This window comes from Mytilus galloprovincialis, chromosome 4 (assembly GCF_965363235.1).
Source record: "Mytilus galloprovincialis chromosome 4, xbMytGall1.hap1.1, whole genome shotgun sequence".
NCBI lineage: Eukaryota > Metazoa > Mollusca > Bivalvia > Mytilida > Mytilidae > Mytilus > Mytilus galloprovincialis.
Genome location: NC_134841.1, coordinates 8,805,193 through 8,832,742, shown reverse-complemented (window position 1 = coordinate 8,832,742; position 27,550 = coordinate 8,805,193). Strand labels below are relative to the sequence as shown.

The window sequence follows — 27,550 nt, the reverse complement described above, 5'->3', positions numbered from 1 at the left end:
CTTTGTTGTCATTCCCAAATTTAAATAAAAGTGTGGAAATGACGTGATTCCAATCTGACTTCCGAGTCTAACTAGATGTTTATCACTTGGTTCTGTTCTCAATTCGTCGTCACTGAGACCTAAAAAGTAAGGGTTACAAAAGCACATAATACTTTAACACTTTGTACTTACTCCAATGGTGAGTGAATCAATACTGAATGATTTGGGTATTTGTCAGCATCTACAAACGGTGACAACCAACAATGCTAGTAGTCTTTTTACATTTTATCTTTGAATTGAAAATATAAATCAGATTGCAATTGTGATCAAATCAATTTAAGCAATGCGGAAAAGGGTAATCTCAAACTTATGGTAATAGTATCATTGTTATTTCAATAATATTATCATGCTAGTTACAAATGATCATCTACTTCGACAAATTATATTAATTGATTGATTTGAATTCACAGATATTCTTTCTTTTTGTTTATATTCTCTATTTTATTTTGGTGGTTTTGTTCTAAAGTTACCTTCACATCCCATTGCACACATCGTTTGCGACTGAAAAATAGAATGCACCATTAGTTGTAATAGTTTAGCGATTATGTTCACAATGTCGATTATTATTAAATACGTGTAAGATGTGTTATGATATGTTTATAACGAAATCGAGGGAAAAGTTGTGTGATGCACGTGTGAACAGCAAGTGGCGTTATCTTTAAATACAAAATTTAACATATGAAGCCAATTTGATAATCTATAATTTCCGTTTTATTTTTACCTGTTTGACGTCAATCAGTGTATATAAAGTGCGAATCCAGTCAGTTCATTTTCACTGTTGTATGCGAGTATGTTCATTGTAGAATAAAGGATCATGGGAAAACATTATTTGTTTACGTTTTGAAATTACCAAAATAATTGATTTGAAACTAAATTTTAACATATTTTCATTATGATGTGTCTTTTTAATGTAAAATAAATGTATTAAAGTTCAAATATGTGTTATAAAAGCAACATAATATAGAATATCAATTATTAAAGGCGATCCGTTTTCACTATAGATGCGATGAATTATCACTGTATGGCATTCATTTCTGATGTAGAATTTTCGAAGATGCGATGAATTTTTTTTGTAGATTAATGTGATAATTAGACTCAACAAATGAAAAACTTATTAGATTGCTTTAATATTTATATCTATTTATAACTTGTTTGTGTCTATAAAAACTGGCTGGCCATTTACATCTTTTCCCACAGTATTGACATGTGTGAACTGTATTGGCACGTTTCCCTGCTTTGTGATTTGCTAGGTCTTTAGAAGTTGCAAATTCCTGATTACACAAATCACACTGATACTTTTTGTTGTTTTCTTGGTGCATGTTGTTTCAAATTATGTTTGTAAAAAAATATACTTTCTTAAATTTATAGGGCTTGTTGTTTAGGTGCTTGTTGACTTGGCCATCAAAGAGTTGTTTTTATACGAAAGCAATTTTTTTTCGGTTCGTATATTGCTATGATGTCGTCATAAGATACATTTGGTTTCCGGACAACTTCAATTTAAGTGAATGGATCTATATAAATTTTAAAGAAGGTTCAATACCACAAAATGAAGGTTGGGATTATTTTGGGGATGATGGTTCCAACTTTTTCCGAAAAGGGGCATAAAAGAAGCATTCTGTTTAGTTTCAGGATAATTTCTTGTGTATAAGAATTTCGATTGCTCTGAAATTGTAATACAGCGTTCAATACCACAAGTAGAAGGCTAGGATTCATTTTGGGGGTTATGGTACTAACAGTTTAGGAATGAAGGAACAAAAAAAGGGACAAAAATCAATCCTGTTAACTTTGTAGTTTCCGGACAATTACTTGTGAGTAAGCTTTGGATCTTTCTGGCATTGTGCCACAAGGAACAATATCACAAATTAAGGGAAGACTGGGATTAGGTTCGGGGATAATTGTCCCAAACATGCAGAAATAAGGGGCAAAAGAAATGGCAATTTTTTTTTCTAATTTCCAGACAATATCTTGTGTTTAAGTGTATGGATCTCTCTAAAATTGTACTACAAGGTTCATTACCACAAAGGAAATACTGGTATTGGGTTTGATGGTTATTGGTCCTAGACGGCAAACAAAATGTAATGGTCGGGTTCTAATTTTTTAAAGGAGTTCATATCTCTTTTAATTTTTTTTAAATTTCAAATTTTTGAAAAGTTTCAAGAAGAAACCTTTAGTTGCACAGTATTGCGCATACGATTTGTAAAATCTTCGACCACATTTACCTTGTGTAAGAAACCTATAGAACGTCAATTCACAATTCAAATTCAGATAGTATCAAGCTTTAATATTGTGTCCAAATTTGCCCCAACTGTTCAGGGTTCGACCTCTGCGGTCAGCGAAGCATTTTAAATGTTTAACTACAAAACGAGCTGATGTGATCAAAAGTTCCTGTTGCTTTCTTCATATGGTGAGCCAGGCCAGCATAGACGTATCAAGGGGTGCCTGCAAAAATTTGGTTGATTATATATATATATATATAGGGAATCACTGAAGCGTATCTGGAGCCCCCCTCCCCACTTTTTAGGTCATCCATCGGGTCCGCCTTACAAAAAGTTCTGGATCCGTCACTGCCCAGTTCTGCTTTTGAAGTGTTAGGAACAATGAGTACTAATCAGGCCTTCTCCATGCTATCAGTTTTCATGCTCATTGAGAAGTCTTAAAATTCTAATTCACACTGGTCACATTTGTGTAACTCATTAGTGTGGATCTTCTTATGCCTGTGAAAACTAGCTACCCATTTTGTCTTGAAAGGACAATAAGTGCATTGGTATGAAGACCCCTCCTTCCTAACTTTAGTTCTGTGGTTCATCTTCACTTGCTTCCCGTATTGTAGAATCCCAAATGCTTCAATATTCATATTCTGAAGGAAAGTTAGTTTTAGTTCGATTATTGCTTGCATGTTCTTTACTGTATAAAAAAATTTGTAAGGGTTCCGCGGAACCCAGTGTCTCGCCTATTTTTGCTGTAAATCACAGGCTCAACAACAATGAGGAAAAAAATCAATAAAAATATTCCTCTTGTTACTATTTTATGATTGTAAGAAAATCTAAGTCCATTTGAAAGTAAATTACAGAAAAAAACAGAGTAATCTTTTTACAAACTTTACTTCTGGATACAATCTTATGATCATAAATAAGGTTATTTCCAAGTTTGGTACAAACCCAGGATAGTTTAAGAAAGTTATTTAAATTTTAAAAACTTTAACCACAGAGTGAATGTAATGGTTCCCTGCAGAAAAAACTAAGTCCATTTATAAGTAAAATACGGAAAAAATTGAATTTTATTTTTACAAAATTTTCTTCTGGATACTATCTTATGATCATAAACAAGCTTCTGTCCAAGTTTGGTACAAACCCAGGATAGTTAAAGAAAGTTATTAAAATTCTAAAAACTTTAACCACAGAGTGAATGTAATGTTTCCCCGCAGAAAAAACTAAGTCCATTTATAAGTAAAATACGGAAAAAATGGAATTTTATTTTTACAAAATTTACTTCTAGATATTATCTTATGATCATAAACAAGCTTCTGTCCAAGTTTGGTACAAACCCAGGATAGTTTGAGAAAGTTATTAAAATTCTAAAAACTTTAACCACAGAGTGAATGTTTTGTTTCCCCGCAGAAAAAACTAAGTCCATTTATAGTAAAATACGGAAAAAATGGAATTTTATTTTTACAAAATTTACTTCTGGATACTATCTTATGATCATAAACAAGCTTCTGTCAAAGTTTGGTAGAAATCCAGTATAGTTTAAGAAAGTTATTAAAATTTCAAAAACTTTAACCACAGAGTGAATATTTGTTGACGCCGCCGACGACGCCGACGACGACGGAATGTAGGATCGCTTAGTCTCGCTTTTTCGACTAAAGTCGAAGGCTCGACAATGAAACGACATGTGACATATAAATTATCTAAAGTCATCAAAGCGTGAAATGCAAGTCAAGTTTTGCAAACTTTTTCTGTCAAAAATATAAACTGATAAAGTTGCATTGGTACATGATGTACGTGTTGTAGAGCACCCTTGATACTACCGCAGAGGTCGAACCCCGAACAGTTTAGGGCAAGTATGTACACAACATTTAAACAAGACATCATTTTTGATGAAATAAAGAAAATGTTGAATATCGGACCCTTTGGACCTCAATGTGGACCATTTCGATAACTTGGCCCAAAATACCAAAATCCCAAAATTAAAAACATGGTGAGATTCAGCATGCCAAAGTACCCCAAATATTCAATTGTTGTTGAAATTCAAAAGAATTTATTTCTTGACAGTTAGGACCCCACAAACTTGTTAAATGGACCAAAAAAATAATAAACTCAATCATGTATGGATTCAGCCTACCAAAGAACCTCAAGTTTTATTTTGGACCCTGTGGGCCAATTTAAAACCGGACCCAAAATCAAAAATCTTACGCCAAAACATCGTTGAAATTGGTCAAAAAGTATAAAAAAAAACAATTAGAAAAGCATTGTTGTTTTTTCTCCCTTTTTATCCCATTCTATTTCGATAGACATGATAGATGTACGTATTCAGTGATGAAGTGTCATTGCATTGGATAAATATAACTGTACTTTAAATAAAGATGCTGATGAATTATAAAAAAAATCTATGACATGCTTCTTCTGCTTTGTAAATAGACCCATACTCGAAATCCAATGATAATATTTGTTTGCACATGCGTATAATGACTACTGCAGAAACATGAATTTTATCAAATTGGCATGCATTTCAAAATATATTTCTTTAATCTAAAACAGTTACACTTTCAACTCTTAAATGATCCACATGTTGTTATATCATGACTACAATGTATTATATATAAAATAAATATTAATTCTATTGAATTACATGGATTGTTCAATCAAACTTTCCATCTCAGATTCAGTACTATCAAACCCTTTTCTTACTTTAATCATAGTTTGAGCAAGTCGGCTGAATTAGGAATTAATTGCATAAAAATGAATAAAATTCATATAGTGAAAATGCACCGCTTATACAATACTAATGAATCGCTCTACAGAACAATGAAAGTAAAGTATCATTATTCAACAGTAAATATGACTCGCATAAAGTTAGCATCATAGTGGAATTCAATACAATATGGACAAACCGAATAACAAAAGCTATTCTACGTTATACAACATTAATAATTGTGTTGAAATGCATATTTTTCTTCAACTACATCTTTCCTGCTAGTTTTTAATCACCTGCACGATTTGTTCGTAAAACGTCCTAAATATTCACCTATTTCGGTATATATTTCACGTATGGATTGCTCTCGTCGCGATAAAAACCCGTTCCCATCTCTTATTTTGTCTAACTTGTATTATTTATTACTAAACATTTACATGTGAACTATTTTTCTTCATTTTCTTCATATATCATAATTTTTTCGTCTGTTTATTTACCATTCTACATCAGAAATGCGTGGCATATACAGTGAACATGGTATTTTAGGATCCGCACTTTACATACACTGTCAATATGAACATTTCGCTCACTCAAAAGGTTGATAAAGTAATGTCATTACATCAGAAATTATTATATACTATTAAACGAGAAGACCTCATTTTGTGTTGTGCTTCTCTTCCTTCCACACTAAATTAATCATCATGCCTCTGTGTCCTATAGTACTATGCGTAGTCGCATTTGTTATCCATTCTTATGATTATTCAGAGTGAGCTATTGTGGTAGTGAAAAATAAAAAGTCGGCCGGATATTGTTTCCGTCATCAGACTGACTTTTAAATCATAGATAAGACATCCGGTTTTAAACTTGAACATGATTTTTAGAAGTACTCGGAGAGAGGACAATTATTTTCGCGTTTATCTACATGTATACTATGATTATACTACTATAAAAGAGGGACGAAAGATACCAAAGGGACAGTCAAACTCATAAATCTAAAACAAACTGACAACGCCATGGCTAAAAATGAAAAAAAGACAAACAGAAAAACAATAGTACACACGACACAACATAGAAAACTAAAGAATAAACAACACAAACCTCACCAAAAACTAGGGGTGATCTCAGGTGCTACGGAAGGGTAAGCAGATCCTGCTCCACATGTGGCACCCGTCTTGTTGCTTATGTGATTACAAATCCGGTAAATAGTCTAATTCGGTAGGTCATATTCATGAAAGAGAAGGGGATTGTAGTTACGACGTAAGGAACATATCCGATATCATTTGTGAAACGGTCAACCAACTCGTGATGGCGTCCGTAAAATTTACGAAGGGATGATTTCAACTTCACCATTTGGAACTCTTTGTTTAATAGCTTCATTGTGAGCAGCAAACCTCTATCAAGAAAATCATGATAGGAAATGCAAGCACGGGAATATCGTATCAATTGGGAGATATATACCCCATATGCAGGTGCTGCTGGAATGTTGCTACTTAGAAATGGAAAGTTCACAATTGGAAAGCTGAAATCATCTCTTTTGTCGTAAAGTTTTGTTTTCAACCGACCCTCATTGTCAATTTCTAGATGTAAGTCAAGATATGAAGCCGACTTAACTGTATCTGTAGTATCCTTTATCTCTAGTTCGATTGGATAGATGCGTTCCACATAGTCACCAAATTTTGAATTGTATAGCGGAAAGTAGAGTTAAAGGATATTGCTAACTTCTTGTCTTTCTTCCTAAGAAGTTTCTGCATGAAGTCAGCCTCATAATAATAAAGAAACAAGTCGGCGAGTAGAGGGGCACAGTTTGTTCCCATTGGAATGCCGACAGTCTGTTGAAAAACACGTCCTCCGAACGTAACAAATATGTTGTCAATCAAGAAATCAAGCATCTTGATAATATCAGTTTCAGAGAATTTTTTGTTTGAATCAGAGTGATTCTTTACAAAGTAGGATTTATCCCTCCCTAAGACAAGATACTTGTATCTACGTTGGCCATTCTTTTTTATGAAGCAAAGTAATACCAACTCTTTCAATTTGTCTTTTAGTTTGGAATGTGGAATACTTGTGTACAGAGTAGAAAAGTCAAATGTTTTAATACTGTTACAAGATGAAAGAGAGTTAGATTGTATGTACTCTAAAAGATCTTTTGAATTTTTAAGTATCCACATCTGATTCACGCCACCTCTAGAATAGGCAGTTTCACAATAACTTTGAAGCCCGTCTTTGATTGCTGATACAATAGATGTTTATAATTTAGAAAGAGGTTTCGTGGAGCACTTGGAAGACTCAGCAATATACCGTTGTTTGTAAGGACACTTATGTAGTTTAGGTATCCAATACAGTGATGGAAGATTCAGTTCTTCATCTTTGGTTGAAATTCCAAAGGAACATAGAACAGACCTATGATTATCCAGGATTTCCTCTTTGGTAAGTGTCGTGAGGGTATATGTTGAGTTTCCAAGTGAATTGAGCCTCATAATAATAAAGAAACAAGTCGGCGAGTAGAGGGGCACAGTTTGTTCCCATTGGAATGCCGACAGTCTGTTGAAAAACACGTCCTCCGAACGTAACAAATATGTTGTCAATCAAGAAATCAAGCATCTTGATAATATCAGTTTCAGAGAATTTAATATAGCAGTGATCGCCGTGGAGAAGAAAATAGCAAATACACTTTATTTATAATATACGTATATTCATAGTATACAGAAGGCTTCAGACCACAATTAATTCCCTTTGTTCGTGGTCTTTGTATATTGTTCCCAATTAATATATGGGGTAATGCTTCCTTAGTATTCTTTCTATCTTTTTCTTTGAATGTTTACTATTTTAGGGGTCATATCAGTTGCATATATATTGAAATAAGAAAAAACATATGGAAAACAAAATATTGTTGAAAGTGAAATTAGTGTTTTGGCCAAAATGAAAGTGGGGTAGAAATTTGCCTTAATCAATTATTCAAGATTAAAATCCTACCATTGGCATATTTATATGACTCTAAAAAGAAAAAAAGAACATATGGATTGTCCTAGAATAATAATGGTCTATAAGCAGTTACATTTATTCCATGTTTGGAGCGGTGCATTTTCTTTTAATTTAAATTGACTTTTACCCAAAAAAAAATGCATTTTAGCAAAGGGGGAGAATAATTGTGGTCTGAGGCCAGAAACGCGAAAATAATGGAATTTTAAAATAAAGGGATCCAATAACGAACTTGGGAAAAAAAGAAGGGGGCATTTCATATCTTTTTCTGAAATGCTCCGGACATAAACTCTTTACAAAAATTCATCCTACAACAGTTTACATACTTCAAATCACGCTATCAATGCCCGCCATTTCGGGGGGGGGGGGGATGTTCTAGTTAACATAACTCTAACGACTTTAACTGATTCACTTAATGCAATTTGGCATATATACTCACTGACTTTAGAAACGCAACACTCATTTTGTAGACTTGTTTTACCAAATCATTTCTCATACAACTACTATTCATGCTTGTCATAATTCTTTCTCTTTCAAAAAAATCAACATCTGACTTACATATGGTTATTAAACATACCAAATTATTGAGATCGCACGAATTTCAGAAAGCGAAATTTCAAGCCAATACAATTTTTTTTTCATTTTTTTGTCTTTGTGAAATACTTCTTTCAATCATTGAACACACTTAAATCAGTATAAAAATGTTGTATCACCATATTGCAAAGACTGGGGAATACAAAACTGAATCAACCCATTAGAATACTGCAAACAGGAAAATGTGAACGTGCTGCAACCAGACAATTTGACGTCAGAAACTCGTCTAAATGTCTTTCGACAATGATACCGGTAGAGGGGATTTGTTGAATACCATCAATAGCCAGATCAACATGTAGTGACAATGCAACGTCAATAGAATTTGATTGCACATTGCTAATCAAATTGCTGAATGCCATTTTGCACAGATTTATGCCATAAATGTTTCCCATTAACTGAACTGCCAAAGAATCGACTGCAGAAAAACATTTAAAGTCTTGAAGTTTCAACCGCATAATTGCCAAAACCCATTGTAATGGATGGAACAACGGTAAAATCAGTAAGTGAAAAACAGAACCAAAAACGTGCCGAACAGAATTGGTTGAACTTTCTGGTAATCATTTTGGCGTTTGTTAAAGGTAGTCATTGCTTCTTCATTGGTAAGGGGACAACCAGGGTTTTACTGTACTGCACAATATTTGAACGTTGGAAATGACGTAATCAATTCAACTTTGACTAGGCATTTTTTTTAAACATTGAAGTAATGAAAGAACTTTCTGTTTATAAGTTTGTTTGCAAAAAATTGAATATTTGAAAATGGGAATGACAAAGAATAATGTAGTGTTGCGTTTCTAAAGTCTGTCAGTATACTTTGGTACATTGAGACATGTACATACTGTATTGCCTTACCTTATCAAAAACCCAGTATAGTAAATATTTTGTTTCATGCTTTTTGTCCCTCTCACATGTCCAAAACTTTACTTCATTGACGTGTTTTGCAGATTTGAAGCATATACAATTGCCACATGGAACACCTAGTGCCAAGGTGTACATTTCTGATACTTTTGATGGTTCAATTTTTTTACCAAAACTGTTAAAATAGAACAGGAGGGAAGTCTCAATGTTCATTGTCAAACATTCTTGTATGCTTGCTGCAACATCTGGTGAGATAAAGCGTGAAGATTTCTTGTTTGTCAAGGTTACTATAACCTTAGTATCTTCTAACCATATACGGAGTTCATCATACTCACTCACATTCAACACTGCGGCCTGGTGGTAAAGACACGATTTTTTTGAATTGTTATCTTCTTTCTTTAACGGCCAAGTGATTATTGCTGCCCCAATTAATTTGTAAGCTAGAGCACTTGGAATGGAATTTTTGTTTAATGAATATTGGAGACAAATTGTTCTCTCTTGAAAATGTTGAAGGTTCTTGAAGTCAGGTCGGATGGTTTTTATCATGCATGGTACAAGGAACACATTATCAGAAGATTGTTCTAACGTCTTAGGAACTATCAGAATATCCAAATGGATTAGAAGCTTTATGACAAATTCTTTCATGGAATCATCTTTCAGGTATTGATGGATATTATCTTGTTGCCAAAGCTTTAAAAGATCTGTTCGGGAAATTTTACCTGTCTCTGTTAATGTTTGCAGTATGAATTTAAGATGTTTGTCTGCTGGAAAGCACTTCTCAACTGTCACGAATGACTTCAAAATGTTAACCAATACAGGAGGATGAATGATGATGCATTTGTCTAAGCCAGAAAGATTGTAATACATTAGTTTCCCAAGCGAGTGTTGGACTAAAAGAAAGTCGATCAGCTGATCTTTGCTTAAGGCCAAGTCGTCATTCAACTCATTGATCATTTGTATTTCTTCCATTGAAATGATATTGATATTTTTCATTCTCAAGTTGGAAATTTTTAACTCCAAAGGTACCCATTGCATAGGTCGTCGCTGGCCCCAGGACGATTGTTGCATTGCAAATAGTACAATTTGATCGGTCATGTGTTTTATTTCGGGGTCGTTTTTATCAATTCCATTGATAAAATAAACAGTATCGAGGTGAATGTGATGTTTTTTCTCGTGATTGGAGAGCATACCTTTAATTTCCCGGATGAAACATTCTCTCATCTCTTCAATGTCACCCTGAAATGAAATAATACAGTTAATAGTGAACGTTGTTACATGGTATACCAGTAAATTATAGCTTGACTGTGCCGATATGAACAAAAAGTAAAATCACAACAATACTGAACTCCAATGAAAATTCAAAGATGAAAGTACCTAATCAAATGGAAAAATCAAAAGCTCAAACACATCAAATATCGATAACAACTGTCATATTTTTGACTTAGTACAGGCATTTGATTTATAAAATCGTTGATTGAACCTAGTTTATAGGTAGCTAATACCTCTCACTTGTATGACAGTCGCATTAAATTCCCTTATATTGACAACGATGCGTGGACAAAACAAACAGATAAAATAGGGGAAAAATGTCAAAATGAGGAGCCCAGTAGTCAACATTCTTTTATTATCTGAATCACTATAAAACAAACAAATATAATAAAGAAGCACAAAAAGGCATACATCAAATTTAACAACCTTGTTTTGCTTTTTTTATTATACGATCTCATTTATCTATGTAAAATCTCTCCATAAAGGATTGAACGATTGTACTGGGACCGAATCCTTAGCCTGACAGACACATGGTTAGATAAACAGTAGCTCTGACGTAGAATCGCGCATTAGACGTCACACAGGTAGATAAATAAAATAATGGCGTCGTTCAAAGCATGACGGGATGCATAAGTACAGAGTGAATTCAAATGGAAATAATTAAAAAGTCATATAAGTAAAGATGTAAAATAATTTTGTCGTTCCAACTATGACGGGATGTATAAGGACATAATTATGTCAAAATGAGATTGTAATGGTTTTTAAGCAATGTAAAGGATGAAAAGATTTGATACAGGATGATGAATGAAATAAAATGACAATTTTACAGTTTAAACACAATACACTGAATGCACGTAAAAGAATAGATGTATATAAAACATTTGTATTTCACTGATGTTTAAATTTCACAACTTCATTCGAAAATAAATAATGTAAGCAAACAACTGATGAACTCGAATGAACTCCAACACGAAAAACACCAAGTGCATCGACATATAAAAATTGTCTTGTAGTGAATCAATCAGATGTCATGTAAAGACCCCGTCAAAATGGTATCGAAAGGAAAATCGTTTAATTTACAAATCTGACGACTATTCATATATATTAAGATATATACCGTACAAACATGTCTCTCTTTCCCGAGTTATACCAATCAACCTGCTTGCTATGTCTTACATTTTAGTAAGTTTTTAACATATTACATTGAAAATACATATTTACTTGATTGTCATGTTATTTTTTTGGTTAATTTAGAATTGAAATTCTTGTTATCCAATATAACTTAAGTTAGCCAGTAGATAAAGAGACATGAAGCCATTACATAATAGATTGCATCCAGTATTTTGATATGAAGACCATCTATGAAAAACTTTAGCTAGTATCTGCAGCTTGATACTTGATTAATATATATAAATGAAAGTTTAAGATACCAATATTACATGGTGTACTCGCATGCAACATTCCTCTTTTTTAGATTATTATTTTACCTTACACTGGTCCCTGTGGGTTGCTGCAAATAGAATCATTGGCATAATGTCGTCAGTATCTTCAGTGTAGGTCAAAACGGAATCAACCCAATGTTTCAGTATGGCTGAAATTAAATATGAAAATATTTGTCGACCTCGTATGCATGCAAGTCATTACATAGCAGCGCTGCAAAATGCGTAGATAAACTATTTAATGAATGAACCGAAAGCCGAATCAAACAAAATATAAAAAAATGTGGTATGATTGCCGATTCTCCACAGGAGACAACACGGCATTCGAAAAGTAAGCGAAACCCATACCGCATATTCAGCTATAAAAGGCCCCGAAATGACAAATGTAAAATAATTCAAACGGGAAAACTAACGGCCTTATTTATGTATAAAAACGAACGAAAAACAAATATAAATGTAACACATCAACAAACGAAAACCACTGAAATACGGCCTCCTGACTTCGGACAGGAATATACATACGGAACGTAGCGGGGTTAAACATGTTAGCTGGACTCCCCTAACCTAGGCCTATGGTTTACAGTACAACATAAGAACAAACTATAAAAATCAGTTGAAGAAGGCTTCTTATCCGATGGCTACAAATAGAAAAATATCTAACAAAAACACAAAGTGGATGTGACCGGATACTTGTATATCCCAACAAAAAAAGGACACCAAGTACTGATTTGAGAGTACTTGCAGTTACTGACAGCTAGTTCAAAGACACTAACATCTAATGAAAAAATCATGCATCTATAAGTAAGTTTATAGAATGAATACACTAAATAATATAAGAATAACAAGGCAATTATCGGAGTGTGTACTGTGACGAATTGTACGTGACTAGTAAACTATAAACTGAATATTTCGTTCAGTGTTAGCTTTTTCCTAATTTCGACTCAAATACAACAAATTTCAAACTGAATCAAAAATCAGTGTTCTTGTAAACTAATGACTTAAACAATTAATACTAGAACTAAATCATATATGGAGAGTGTTGGAAATATTTCAGTACGCATAGTTGAATCATGCAAAGCCGATACCAGCATAACACTTTGTAAAACATGCTTTTTTGGTGTATTTAAAATTAATTGTTGGATATCCAGATAAAACATATGAAATGTACGTTTCTTCTTGCATACATTTGTGTTTTATACAAAATGTTACTAGTTTGAGTGAATGAATTAATTTGTTTTGTGATAGTAACTATCATCATATCTGGTCAAATATCGATCGATAACACTTATTAGTTATCTATATTTATTACATACAAGGGTAACATTTATGAAACTATTCGAAAAAAACAAGATTTTGTTGTTCTGTCACCAAAGAAAAAGTTGTTGAAACAAAAAACCCAAGATGATTGCATTTTGTTTTCAGGGTTTTTTATATACCCTGTCAAAGCAGACAATGCGACTTTTTTAGTCACTTAGGTCAGCAAATACTCTCCAGCCTTTCATTGTCTCAAAGTAGCACATCATTATTGGCGTTAAGTCACAGCTTATGGAAAACATTTGCCCGGTTTTTTTTAAAATATGAAATTATTAAGAAACTAAGGTTTCAACACATTAAGACAAAGTTGCCCTTAGATGGGTTTCTTAGAAGAATTTGTCTATTTTTAGGTATTTGTTGGAATAAATTTTAAAACTGTTTCGGTACTTATACATCATTGGCTTTCAAATATTCGGCATTGAGTGTTCCTGATTAGGGTTAGTTCAGAAGAGCATGAAATTATTTCACATGTTTTCATTTGCAAGCTCTGGTAGCTAATGGGAATTTACCAAGATTACTAAGTCAGGAATGGTATTAGTTGATGATGCAGATATGATAAATAAGAGACTATCGTGTTGGCCATACACTAATGATGAGTACGCAGAAGATATGATTTTGTCTTACTTTAAAATATTCAAGAGTAGACACTATATTCGAAGCTTTCGAATGTGATAGTTTAAAACCGAAAACACGTAAAGCGAGCAGTGAGGTAATGGGGGTACCAGTACAAATCCATAGGCTTGGTCGAGCTTCTTTACAGCCGACGAAAACAAGACGGAATTGTGTATATCCCTGGGCGATAAGTTATATCGATTCCATCTGACGAAATGATTTTGGTAAAAGACAAAATGTTATTGCGAATTTTTATCATGACCATGATGGTCTCAGTTCGTATAAATTAATAACGAGAAAACAAACACAAGGAAACTAGTTCATATCAAAAGATGAGGTAAAAGATGATTTAAGTGGACACTTTTAGTAAGCTCAGACACTGATGTAGTTAATTTTGGAAATCTTTTAGGAATTTGTGGTCCTCAATGCTCTTCAACTTCGCACTGAATTTCGCCTGTTTTCCTTTTTTTTTGATTCGAGCGTCACTGATGAGACTTTTGTAAACATAACGCGAGTATGGCGTAATTACACATTTCAATCCTGGTATCTATAATGAGTTTATTTACGACCACTGGGTCGAGGCCACGATTGGTTGAGTTTTTATTCCCCGAGGGTATCACTAGCCCATTAGTCAGGACGTCTCTGTTGACAATAATTATCATTGATATGGTCATATTTTGAAATTAACTGTTTCAAAACTTTGTATTTTTGAAAAGCTAAGGCTTTTCTACCTCAGGAATAGATTACCTTAGCTTTTTTGGCAAAACTATTAGGAATTTGTGGTACGCTATGCTCATCAACTTTCTATTTTATTTGGCCATTTTACCTTTTTCTGATTGGGGCGTCACTGATGAGTCTTTTGTAGTCAAAACGCGCGTCTGGCGTAAATACAAAATTTCAATTCTGGTATCTATGATGATTTTAGTGTTTCTATTCAAAAAGATTGACATTAGGAAAACGGAAAGACCCGCTAAAGGTCGCATTACACCTGTTTCTTAGCCTCGTACCAAATGCAGCTGATATTTAAAGACACTAAAGCAGTTATAATCTATGATATACAAAGTGTTTATATTTTCGCAGGTAAAAAGATCGATTGCATTTGTACTAGTAGTGTGAACACAGTCGCTCAGATTACACCGATTGGGATCGTTAGGATTAAAGATATTGTGAACGATAACGAGTTTTATTTTGAACAGTTCAAGTTGAGATGTATTAAAAAAATGCTAGTGGGGTTCGTGTCCATTTCATTTTTAGCCATGGCGTTATCAGTTTATTTCCGATTTATGAGTTTAACTGTCCCTCTGGTATCTTTCGTCCCTCTTTTGTAGATATTTGGTGACACTTAAACCGTCAGAGTCAAATTAAAAACTGTGTTTTGTTCGTCTTCTGTTTTGATATTAAGTTCGTGTTTGTTAAACAGAAGTAGAATTTAAAGCATAAACAATAGATTTTTTAATGACATTGTGTGACTATGATAATTCTTTTCTCAAACAAATATGCAGTTTCAAGGGGTCACCAATATTTACTTTAAATTATTTAAAGAAATAGTGTTGTAAGAAAAAAATAATATTTTGCACTGTTGCGCTGCACGGCGTTTCAAATATATGTACTTTTTGTCAACCTTTTTACGCTTTTGTACCGAGACATATTTACAAAACAACTACCGTGATCCTCTAATATATATAAACATTTGTTAGCTTTTTCCCGCATTTGATTTATAAACCATCTAACAGATAAAAACACAAATAATAATTTATGTTACGTATTTTTTTTTTAAAAGGTTGACAATGCAACGTTCCACCAAACAGGTAACTCAGATAATAAGCTAACAAAAATATTTTTTTTTTAAATCGCCTTACCTATAAAAGAGGGACAAAAGATATCAGAAGGACAGTCAATTTGAGAATAAATCGATTTAAACGCTTCAATGCTAAGTGATGCTCCCCAATTTGTAACTTATTGAAGGAACACATTTTTGATTCTCATATGCTCAAATAAACAATTAAAATATTTATATTGGTGTGGGTTTTTTTTTTTTTATAAATGTTTTACAGTTCATTTGTGTGATACCATTGCAAAATCAACATTCAAGCATGTTAGTACATTAAAATGCTTTTTTTCTATAACTGCTTTCTGTATGAGTATCATTCCCTTATTTCAAGCATGGCAAACTCGAGTTACCATTTCAAAAACAAGTTTAAAAGAAAGCAATAATTTAGAAGAAATTACCCTGACCTTTTACTTATTGAATCATTCAAATCAAGCAGGTGTAGAGATGTCTGTTTGTTTCAGACACCTAGATGGAATAAGGGACAGACGCTATGCTGGACGGACGGGAAAATGGACTGACAAATATACAGATGTATGGATGGATAATGGACGGACAGATGGACCAAGCTTGTAGTCTATGTTCTGATTTTTTTTAAATATGTCCTGATTTAAAAAAAAATGAGCATTAAAAAAAACAAAAAAGGCATTAAATGCATCATTATTCAGATTGAGATTAAACTAAGTATTTTCTGAATTAAGATTCTACTTACATGCAGCTGAAACCCCTTCTGAATGTTCATCCAGCTGTTCATGTAAACCAAGTCTACCATCAAACATCAACAAAAATGATCCACGGTGTTGAATGAAAAGTTGATGTGTCATATCGTATGCTTTCTGCCCACCAAAATCGATAATGTCAGACGGTGCTATTGTAATTCTGTATTGGCCGTTTCTCACTTCTTCTAAAATATCTGATTGAAGTTTAAGCTTCTGACAATCCAATGTTTGAACATCAGTAGTTGCCAGAGGCATACGATTATATGACACTTCTGTACTATGATCTTCCATGTCAGATTGAGAAATAGGAACTTTGGTTTCAGTCGCAAACTGGTCTGTTGCATAATTTGTTGTCTCGTTATCGTCTTGTGTGAAGCTATTTGTTGATTCAAATGTTAAAACTGTGGGACCTTCTGGTCTGACCCTTCTCACTGAAGTTTGTGTTCCTTGCTTTATAACTTGATCGGACTCATTTACGATATGAGCCTCACCTCGAATTATTTTCGCAAAAACCTCGTGTCCAAGTTGACCTAAAAATGTTGTCCAAATATTAACGAATCGAAAAGTGGAATACATTATTTAAAATTAAACAAAATTTTAATGTTGTCCATCAGTAACTTTTTTGTTGACCAAAAATAGACTCCTCAGAAACTATGAAAAGTTCTGAATTGTAAAGTCTCTCATGATATTCTGTGAAATAAACGTTTTAATTTTGGTGTTGGCAGCTCTTATTAGTGGTTTTACTAGTTTAAATAAATGTTTCGAGTGTTGTCACAAAAAAAGACTCCTTAACCTCAATAATTAAAATTATATACGTACTATTTACTCATGCACCCGAAATGATGGGTATTATACCATATTACGTAAAATGTTTAGGCCACTCCGTATTCTTTTTATACAACTTGTCAATTATAACAATTAACTAGAACTCGTCATAAACTATTAAACGAAAGCCAGTCAAGCCCGTGGGCGCGCATGCAGGACAAGATGGATCGAGAAAATATCAGACTGTCAAAAATAGAACAAGTCTGTCCTATCTATAGAGACCATTGAGAAAATGACGGTTGCATTTTTTGATCGATTGGAAGATATAGATTTGAACAGATTGCACCATCTGGAGAGTGTTTAACCAAGTTCAGCCTTCAATTAGGATATGCAATTGAAACCGACTCGAATGACAAAACGAGAAAACTGAATTATCTAACACAATAAATTAAAATAAAATATTGAAAGAAGCAAACAACGACAACCCCGAAATACATACTCCATACTTTTTGTCGAGTTAACCATTTTTGTACGCAAAATCTGTTTATTCGAACTTGAACAATGATGTAACAATTCTGCAAATTTTATAGTTACAAAGGGCTTGTCTCATCTGATCATCACGATGTGAGGATTAAACATGAAAACAGACTTACAGCTTGAATTGGAAATGCACCCCATTCAAAAATTGAAGTCTTGCAAAAATATAATAAATATAATAACATAACTCATAAATATGTTTGATGGAAAAACTTACCCAGTCATATATTTCTCTTTAATCAATTTTGACATCTTAATTTACTTTAAAAGATAAAACTGAATTAATTAATTTAAAATTAACCGAAAGATGAAAATTACTGAATTTCCTTGTTGAAATGGACTGATGATATCGATCTCTGTGTGATAATCGACGGAATCATTATTTGCACTACAGGGTATATTATAGAAAGACGCTAACCCTGCTGCACATAGGGTATTGCTCTTTTTGGATTTCCTAGTGTTTTTTTCTTTCTTGGTCTTTTGATAAAAAGAGTTTAGGTGTCATACCACCAATTAAAAGTCCCTATCTGTTCAACCAAATTTTACAATTTTCACAGCTTTCTAAATATTTTACCTTAAGTTTAACTTCATAGAAACCAGGTATATCCTGAATCGTACATGTATCAGCTTTCTACATGCCAATTTTCAACAGATGTTCAAAATCATATAAAAAAGAAAAGGTCTTCCGAATAGAGGTACCACTAAAAATAACCCCTGGTTTTCTGGAAATCTTAAATTAGTATACTATGGAGTGCATTAATCCTCAATTTTGAATGCAAACTCATAAACAAGTAAATTTTAGCTCAAAATGGTCTTAATATAATTCTCTTTCACCAAAAGTTTCATTTCTGCCAATTTGTTGGTTAGTTTAAGTAAACAATGACATCAAATGCACTACTTTTTGTCCGAGTAGGCCTACTTTCACATACGTTCTAAATTTGAGGGAGTAATTGGTGGTATGACACCTAAATTAAGGTGTCATACCACCAATTAAAAGTCCCTATCTGTTCAACCAAATTTTACAATTTTCCCAGCTTTCTAAATATTTTACCTTAAGTTTAACTTCATAGAAACCAGGTATATCCTGAATCGTACATGTATCAGCTTTCTACATGCCAATTTTCAACAGATGTTCAAAATCATATAACAAAGAACAGGTCTTCTGAATAGAGGTACCACTAAAAATAACCCCTGGTTTTCTGGAAATCTTAAATTAGTTTACTATGGAGTGCATTAATCCTCAATTTTGAATGTAAACTCACAAACAAGTAAATCTTAGCTCAAAATGGTCTTAATATAATTCTCTTTCACCAAAAGTTTAATTTCTGCCAATTTGTTGGTTAGTTTAAGTAAACAATGACATCAAATGCACTACTTTTTGTCCGAGTAGACCTACTTTCACATACGTTCTAAATTTGAGGGAGTAATTGGTGGTATGACACCTAAAGAGACAAAAAAATTTATTAGAAATCTTTTATTTTTCTTTATTCTTAATCCTTAGTCAATTTGTAGTTAAAAACAGCCTATCTGAGCATTATGCGACTTATATTAAAAATTTCACAGCTCAATTTGAACTGACTGTAATGAATGACTTTGATAGAAAATACTTGAAAATTTCATTTTGGGATACAGGAACATAAACTTTCAATATCAAGATCATTGTTTGATGATTTTTTCTTGTTTGTTCTACTTCTTTAAAGACTTTCAACAATTTTTGCAATGAATTTAGTAAAAAAATCCAAGGTATTGAAGTGTCAAGGAATATTGACCCCCTCCCCCCTTTTTTTCATTTGGTGTCAGTAAAGTACTACAAATTGATCAAAAGTGCAGTCATGGTCATTTAACTGTGTTTATTTACATTAGTTAATAAAATTTAAGATATAAAAATTTCATTTGGAATAATAAATGGTACTTTTGTGAGTTTCTGCAGTGTTTACATTAGGCTATGCTATCTGCCAAGTACATAGTATGACGCAATGATATTAGGGGTAAAAATCAAATAATTTCATTTAATCTGCATGACAAAATTTGTTTGGGGTAGTAAACAACCTATGTTTCAATGTTTAACACCACAGAATAACTTTCTGTGCATTTATAACATTATTTAGGACATTTTATATATAAAAGCATATTGTCAGGATGGGAAAAGCTAAAAATAGCACAAACGCAAGTTGTAGGCTCTAAATTTGCAATATGTGACATTTTGCCCCCAAAAAGATTGAAATGTGGCTACTATTATCTTAAATGATCAGTTAAGACAAAAAAAAAACAATTGTTTTCTCATTTTGATGTTTCACCGCATTTTGCTTAAAGGTGTCATACCACCAATTAAAAGTCCCTATCTGTTCAACCAAATTTTACAATTTTCCCAGCTTTCTAAATATTTTACCTTAAGTTTAACTTCATAGAAACCAGGTATATCCTGAATCGTACATGTATCAGCTTTCTACATGCCAATTTTCAACTGATGTTCAAAATCATATAACAAAGAAAAGGTCTTCCGAATAGAGGTACCACTAAAAATAACCCCTGGTTTTCTGGAAATCTTAAATTAGTTTACTATGGAGTGCATTAATCCTCAATTTTGAATGTAAAATCATAAACAAGTAAATCTTAGCTCAAAATGGTCTTAATATAATTCTCTTTCACCAAAAGTTTCATTTCTGCCAATTTGTTGGTTAGTTTAAGTAAACAATGACATCAAATGCACTACTTTTTGTCCGAGTAGGCCTACTTTCACATACGTTCTAAATTTGAGGGAGTAATTGGTGGTATGACACCTTTTACAACAACGGTCAATGCACTTAATGCAAATCCCCCAAAATATCAATCAAAATAACTAGTTTAATCTTGTGTCAAACATACCTTCCTGAAATGGAATCATTTTCCTATTTTCAATATCAATACCATTCCTGCCAAAATATATGACAAGTCCGTCTGTTGAATTCCACTGTAAAGGAATTTCTTCGCCAATAAGCATGCTTGCTAAAGTACTTTTCCCAGCTCTACAGGGGCCACCTATTATAAACCAAACAAACACAGCAATGATAATTACGATTTTTAATCTTAATTATCATGTAAACAAAAGATTGTCATGCTCTGAATATCACATAACACAGTTTTATAATCAACAACTAAAACATGGTCATTGGTTAAATTTGTCCTTGTAGTTTCAGAGGAGAAGATTTTTGTAAAATATTACTAAACTTCACCAAAAATTGTGTAAAATTGTCCTTAAAGGGCAATAACTCCTTGAGGATCAATTGACAATTTTGGTCACATAAAATTTTTTTGTAGATCTTACTTTGCTGAACATTTTTGCTGTTTACAGTTTATCTTTATCTTCAATAATATTCACGATAATAACCAAAAACTGCAAAAGTTTCTTGAAATAACGAATTAAGAGGAAACAAACCAGCAATAAGTTGTTAGTTTTTGTCTGAAATTTCAGTGCTGATACACTTTTCAATAGTATTGCAATTTGTCAGATTTGCATTAACTGCTTTAAATTCTGAGATATAATTCAAAAACTGCATTCGATCCCCATGTTCTATTTTTAGCCATTGCGGCTATGTTTGTCGATGGATAAAAAATTCTGAGAACATTCTTAAAAAAAAATTGAGAATGGAAATGGTGAATGTGTCAAAAAGACAACAACCCGACCATAGAGCAGACAACAGCAGAAGGACAGCAACAGGTCTTCAATGCAGCGAGAAATTCCCGCACCCGGAGACTTCTTCAGCTGGCCCCATAACAAATATATATACTAGTTCAGTGATAATGAACACCATACTAAACTCCAAATTGTATACAAGAAACTAAAATTAAAATTAATACAAGACTAACAAAGGCCAGAGGGTCCTGACTTGGGACAGACGCAAAATTGCGGCGGGGTTAAACATGTTTATGAGATCTCAACCCTCCCCCTATACCTTTAGCCAACGCAGAAAAGTAAACGCATAACAATGCGCACATTAAAATTCAGTTCAAGAGAAGTCCTAGTCTGATGTCAGAAGATTTAACCAAAGAAAATAAACAAAATGACAATAATACATAAATAACATCCCACTACTAGCAGTTAACTGACATGTTAAAGAAGTATTAGGCACGATAGTTACATAGGAGAACATTTTTAAATGTTAGCAAACTTGATGAACAAATTGTGTATAATTGTTTTTAAAGGGCAATAACTCCTAAAGGGGTCAATTGACAATTTTTGTCGTATTAACTTTTTTGTAGATCTTACTTTGCTTAACATTATTGCTGCTTGCAGCTTATACCTATCTATATTATTATTCAAGATTATAACAATAAACTGCAAAATTTCCTTTAAACTACTAATTTAGTGGCAGCAACCTAACAATGGGTTGTTCGAATCGTCTAAAAATTGTAAAGCTGATATATCTTTACCAAATGTACAAATTTACCACGTGTTAGATTTGCTCTAAGAGCTTCAGTTTTTGAGATATAAGCCAAAAACTGCATTTAACCCCTATATTTTATTTTTATTCATGGTGGCCGTGTCGGTGGATCACTTTTTTATATTAAGTTATAGTTTGTAGATATTTGGCCAAGTAGTTTTAGAGGAGAAGATTTTTGAAATATTTTGCGACCACGGACGACACCAGACGACGACGGCAGACGACGGACGCCAAGTGATAGCATACGCTCATAGAATTAAAAATAGGTATTTAGTTGACCGTGATCTGATTGTAAAACCTTATATCTATATCAGAAATGGATATACTTTGTATGTAACTTATCGTTGATATTTTTTTAATTTTTTTTTATGATATGTATTCTTTAATTGTAATTTCTTATATACAAATTGCAGATTCGTATGAATATGCCTATTCTTTGATATTTAGATTGATGGTTGGTGGTTGTTTTAAGTTGCCTCATTACAAAAGGCTGCTTCTCGTCGATTCGATATCTAGTGAGGAGATTCTTTAAAACAAATATTTTGTTATAATAGTTACTAACAATCATATATAAAAATGAGGATGTGGTATGATTGCAATTCAAAATATATCTCCACAAACGATAAAAATGACACAGTAATCAACTTTTATAGAGCACAATATTGGCCTCCACTATGAGCAAAGCCCATTAGGCACAGTCAGTTATGCAACTTAAAAATGAAAAAAAAGGTAAAACTTAAACAACCTTTTTTTAAAGATGTCTTTCAGCGATATATATAATGCTTTAATTAGTAGGCAAATTGTAAAGGAATGCTCAGTTTCAACGACGCAAATACGTCCGGTACATTTCGGTGATACAAAAAAGACTTGGGAAATTCATGAACTCAAAATAAGGAAAAATCAGGTGTCTCGACATCCTCGACAAAATAATAGCATCTCTATGTTTGCATCGCATGCCATTTGTATCTTAATTATTACACTGTACAATAAAATGTTCGACAATAAGGATGATGATTCGATCCCTAATGTTCTTTTTTCTTCTTTTTTGGGGATGCTAATATTCCTTTAGCATCATCTAATGGTATTTATATTTCCCGACTCGTTCGCTATGCCCGTGTCTATTGTGAAGTTTTATACCCCGTTCACACTATGCCTTTTTAAACCGGGTTTAACCCGAATTAATTAATCCGGTATAAATGAAGTAGTGTGAACGCCATAACCCGGATTAAAATTACCCCTCATTTGAGGTTGAGTTAATGTGGGGCGAACCCGGGTTAACTACCTCAATTCTATATGTATAGTCGACTGATGCGGGTTACAATTTTGGCGCTAACATTTCTATTTTTGTTGAGAGGGAAAATCCCAAACCGGGTCAATTTTTTATCAAGTGTGAACTGGGGTAATTAATTTGGATTAATTAACCCGGGTTCGACCCGTTGCTGATTTTTTAGTGTGAACACGGTATATGATTTTAGTAAACGTAATTTATGTTTTACAGGTAAATTATTTTGTCAAACATTACGTAGAACCTTTACTAAATTCTTCATAGATTTAAGGATTTGGTTTCAAAGTTTGGTTGTACATATAGAAATCTTATTTAAACTTGATAGTACATCCTCAAATTTACGTAGATGTTATTTCCTCAAATTTACGTAGATGTTATTTACCGGTCATGGAAACTTATCGATCCTTTAAATAAGCTTAATCTAAAAAGTCACCAATTCAACACTGTGATTTTATCTTTGATTATTGTTTTAATTGGTATTGATATTGATTTTGTTATCAGTAAATAAGAAGCCAACTAAGTATCATTGTTACATACATATGCATCTTCATTGATCTACAATCCGTCGATACCTGTCATTGCACAAGGTCCTGATTTTCTTTGATTGTTTATGACTTCTTTACACTAACGCCGTTTGATGTCTAATGGTTTATAATTTCTTTCAGATATATGATTGTTCTTATTAGTTGTTATTGGTTTTGACCTAGCTGTGCGAGTACTCTAAGATCTGCACCTAGTGTCTTTATGTTGTTGGAATGGGCGTACAAGTACCCGGTTGAGTCCACTCAATTTTTGTATCCATCAGCCTTTTTCGACTGATTTTTAAAGTTCGCTCTTATGTTGAACTGTTATACAACTGTACCAAGTTAGGGGAGGGTTATGGAAACATGTGTAACCCCACCGCATTCTGTATATATGTACTTGTTCCAAATCAAGAGTCTGTAATTTAGTGGTTTCGTCAGTTTTCTTAATTTAAATGGGATATCAGAGTTTGAAATTGGAATAACCGAAACTATCAGAAAATGACTCTGGTGAAATCTAAAAATAAACCCAGGTTTTTATGTGTTATATATTATTAGTATGCACACTGAAGATAATACCAGATATTTCAGCGTTTTGAAATAAATTTCTAATAAAGTTTTTACCTAGACTCAATCGGTTTTCGTAAGACAGATATTCCCCCTTTGAGAGCATACGTTGGAATTCACCATCATCTACCAACCACGGAAGTTGAATATTCCTTTCTGGCAAAAAAATTGAAAACATGAATAAAATTAACTCAATAGTCATCAAAGGTACCAGGATTTTAATTTAGTACGCCAGACGCGCGTTTCGTCTACATAAGACTCATCAGTGACGCTCAAATCAAAATATTTATAAAGCCAAACAAGTACAAAGTTGAAGAGCGTTGAGGATTCAAAATTCGAAAAAGTTGTGCCAAATACGGCTAAGGTAATCTATACCTGGGATAAGAAAATCCTTAGTTTTTCGAAAACTCAAAAGTTTATTCATTTAACGAATAATCAAATGTAAAAGAAAAACCAAATTTATTTCTAAATGTATAAAGTCAATTAAAATACACACGAAAAAAAACTAACAATCAAAAGCTCCTTAATTGGGATTGTCATATTCAGCTTTGAAGTAGAAACTTGCTTCTTAAAAATTAATTGTGCAGAATAATTCGCAAAAATCACGTCAGAATAAACATATAACGAAGCAACGAACATATATTGTAATGAAAAAAGAAACTAAGAAAGTCAGCCTTCAAATGTGCATTTGGTATATTTTCGCGATTAATTTATTTTTATTCGCGATAGGTATAGATTTGCGAAAAGAAATACACGTGAATACAAATGCAAATTACATGCATATAAAATACATTGAACCTGTTGAATAAATATGACGGAGGGGTATATTTTTTATTCTGATTCTCTGAAAACGGAAAAAAATTTCAAGCAGAGGACAAAAAATGTTCGAAGTCTAGATTTTCCTCATACCTTATAACTTTGGAACATTTTTTTTTTGTATTGAAAGTGTTGAAGAAGTAAATAAAATTTCTGACTCAAACAAAAACCCATACACCCCCTTCCCCCCTTTGAAGTGGTTGCTCCCTAAGTACATGCGTAAAAAAGTGAATACACAGTAATTGTTGATTATCTTAATCATAGAAAAAGAATAAAAACCATTTATCAATTATACACATATTATGCATGCATTTGCAAATATCAGGTAAATATGACAATTTAACATCTTTGCTTTTTCAGAATTTATTAGCATAATTAAAATGTTGCATATAATAAAAAGAGAGTTTCCATTTTATTCTCTCTACAATGTTTCTCATTTGAATAATAACAAGATTGTAACAAGCATTTTCATGTCATGATTGTAATATTTTTTTTTAATGATGGCATCAACTACCACTACAAAAACTGAATTAGGAAAATCATCGTATATTAAGACTGACGTGAGTTTTACAACAAACATACTAATAATTAAATCTGTGAACTAGTTTTGGGGGACTTTTCCCAAACATACTTCCTTTCTCAATTTTACTAATGAAATCTATTTACTAGTTTTTTCAAAACAGTTTAAATCAAGACTGTGGTCATAGTATACGGATGCCCCAACCGCACTATTATTTTCTATGTCCAGTGGACCGTGAAAATAAGATAATAACTCTAATTTGGCATTAAAATTAGAAGGATCATACCATAAAAAAATAATGTCCATTAATGAGGCATAACCAATCGAGAAATCAATAGACTGGGAAAATATCCCAAACATTGTGATAACCAAAAATAAATTAATAGACTACAAAATATCAACACATAGTTGGTATTTAATAAAGGCAGAAGTAGTATACCGCTGTTCGAAATTCATAAATCGATTGAGAAAAAAACAATCCGGGTTACAAACTAAAATTGAGAGAAACGCATCAAATATAAGACGAGAACTATGACACAAACAAAAACACTAAAATGCAACACACACAGAAACGAACTATAATATAACTATGGCAATTTTTCTGACTTGGTACAGGACATTTTAAGAAAATATTGTGGGTTGAACCTGGTATGTGACTAGCAAAACCTCCCACTTTTATGACAATGTTAAATATAACAATAAAATTACAACATTACATGACAGGACTACAATACAAATACATGGAATAACATACAGGACAGAGAAACACACAAAAAATAGAAATCAAAAGGTACGAACTAGGCCTATAATTAAATACGCCAGACGCACGTTTCGTCTACATAAGACTCATCAGAGACGCTCAGATAAAAAAAGTTCGCAAGCCAAAAAAAGTACAAAGTTGAAGAACAATATTGAGGACCAAAAATTTAAAAAAAGTTGTGCCAAATACAGCTAAGAGTGTCTGCGTTGGATAAGAAAGTTCTAAGTATTTAGAATAATTCAAACTTTTGCAAACAGTAAAATTATAAAAATGACTATATAATAGATAAATTATACACCGAAGTGGTGACTAACTACACAATAAAAACGAATACGTTAAACAAACTAATTCAGCCCATAAAAATCTACAGCCGAACAACGTTAAAAGGATTCAGTTGACTTTGGAAATTGTTTTGGTTGTAACAGTGTGTTGTTAAAACTACTTTTTATTGGACGTAATATTTCTCATTATACTCATCATAAATGACAATGACAAATGATAGAGACACGTGTTTGTTGTTGTGGGCCGTTTTTTAACTTCTAAATGTTTTCCTTGTTAATGTTTCCTTTGGTATTATCCACTGATTGATATGTTTCTCCACTTTCTCTTTTATTATTATCTGTAAGACGACATTAATGCCTAATTGTGTGTGTTAATGACAGAATTAATCATTGTGCAGTGAATGGGGATTTTCCACAAATCTATGACTAATTGTTTGGTTATCATCTCTAGGACATATTTGCCAAGTTCTTTCTTGCGAATGAACTTGTTTTGATATCATAGTGTAGACGTGCTTAAA

The 27,550-nt window shown here is 32.8% G+C and overlaps 1 long non-coding RNA gene across 1 annotated transcript; it reads right to left on the bottom strand.

Annotated features, from left to right (window-relative positions):
• Window positions 1-16,970: 16,970 nt before the first annotated feature.
• LOC143070482 (uncharacterized) lies at window positions 16,971-24,812 on the bottom strand. Its single transcript, XR_012976541.1, has 3 exons — window positions 24,713-24,812; window positions 20,727-20,879; window positions 16,971-17,089 (listed from the first exon to the last, which is right to left on the bottom strand). It is a non-coding gene; the product is annotated as an uncharacterized LOC143070482 (long non-coding RNA).
• Window positions 24,813-27,550: the final 2,738 nt, after the last annotated feature.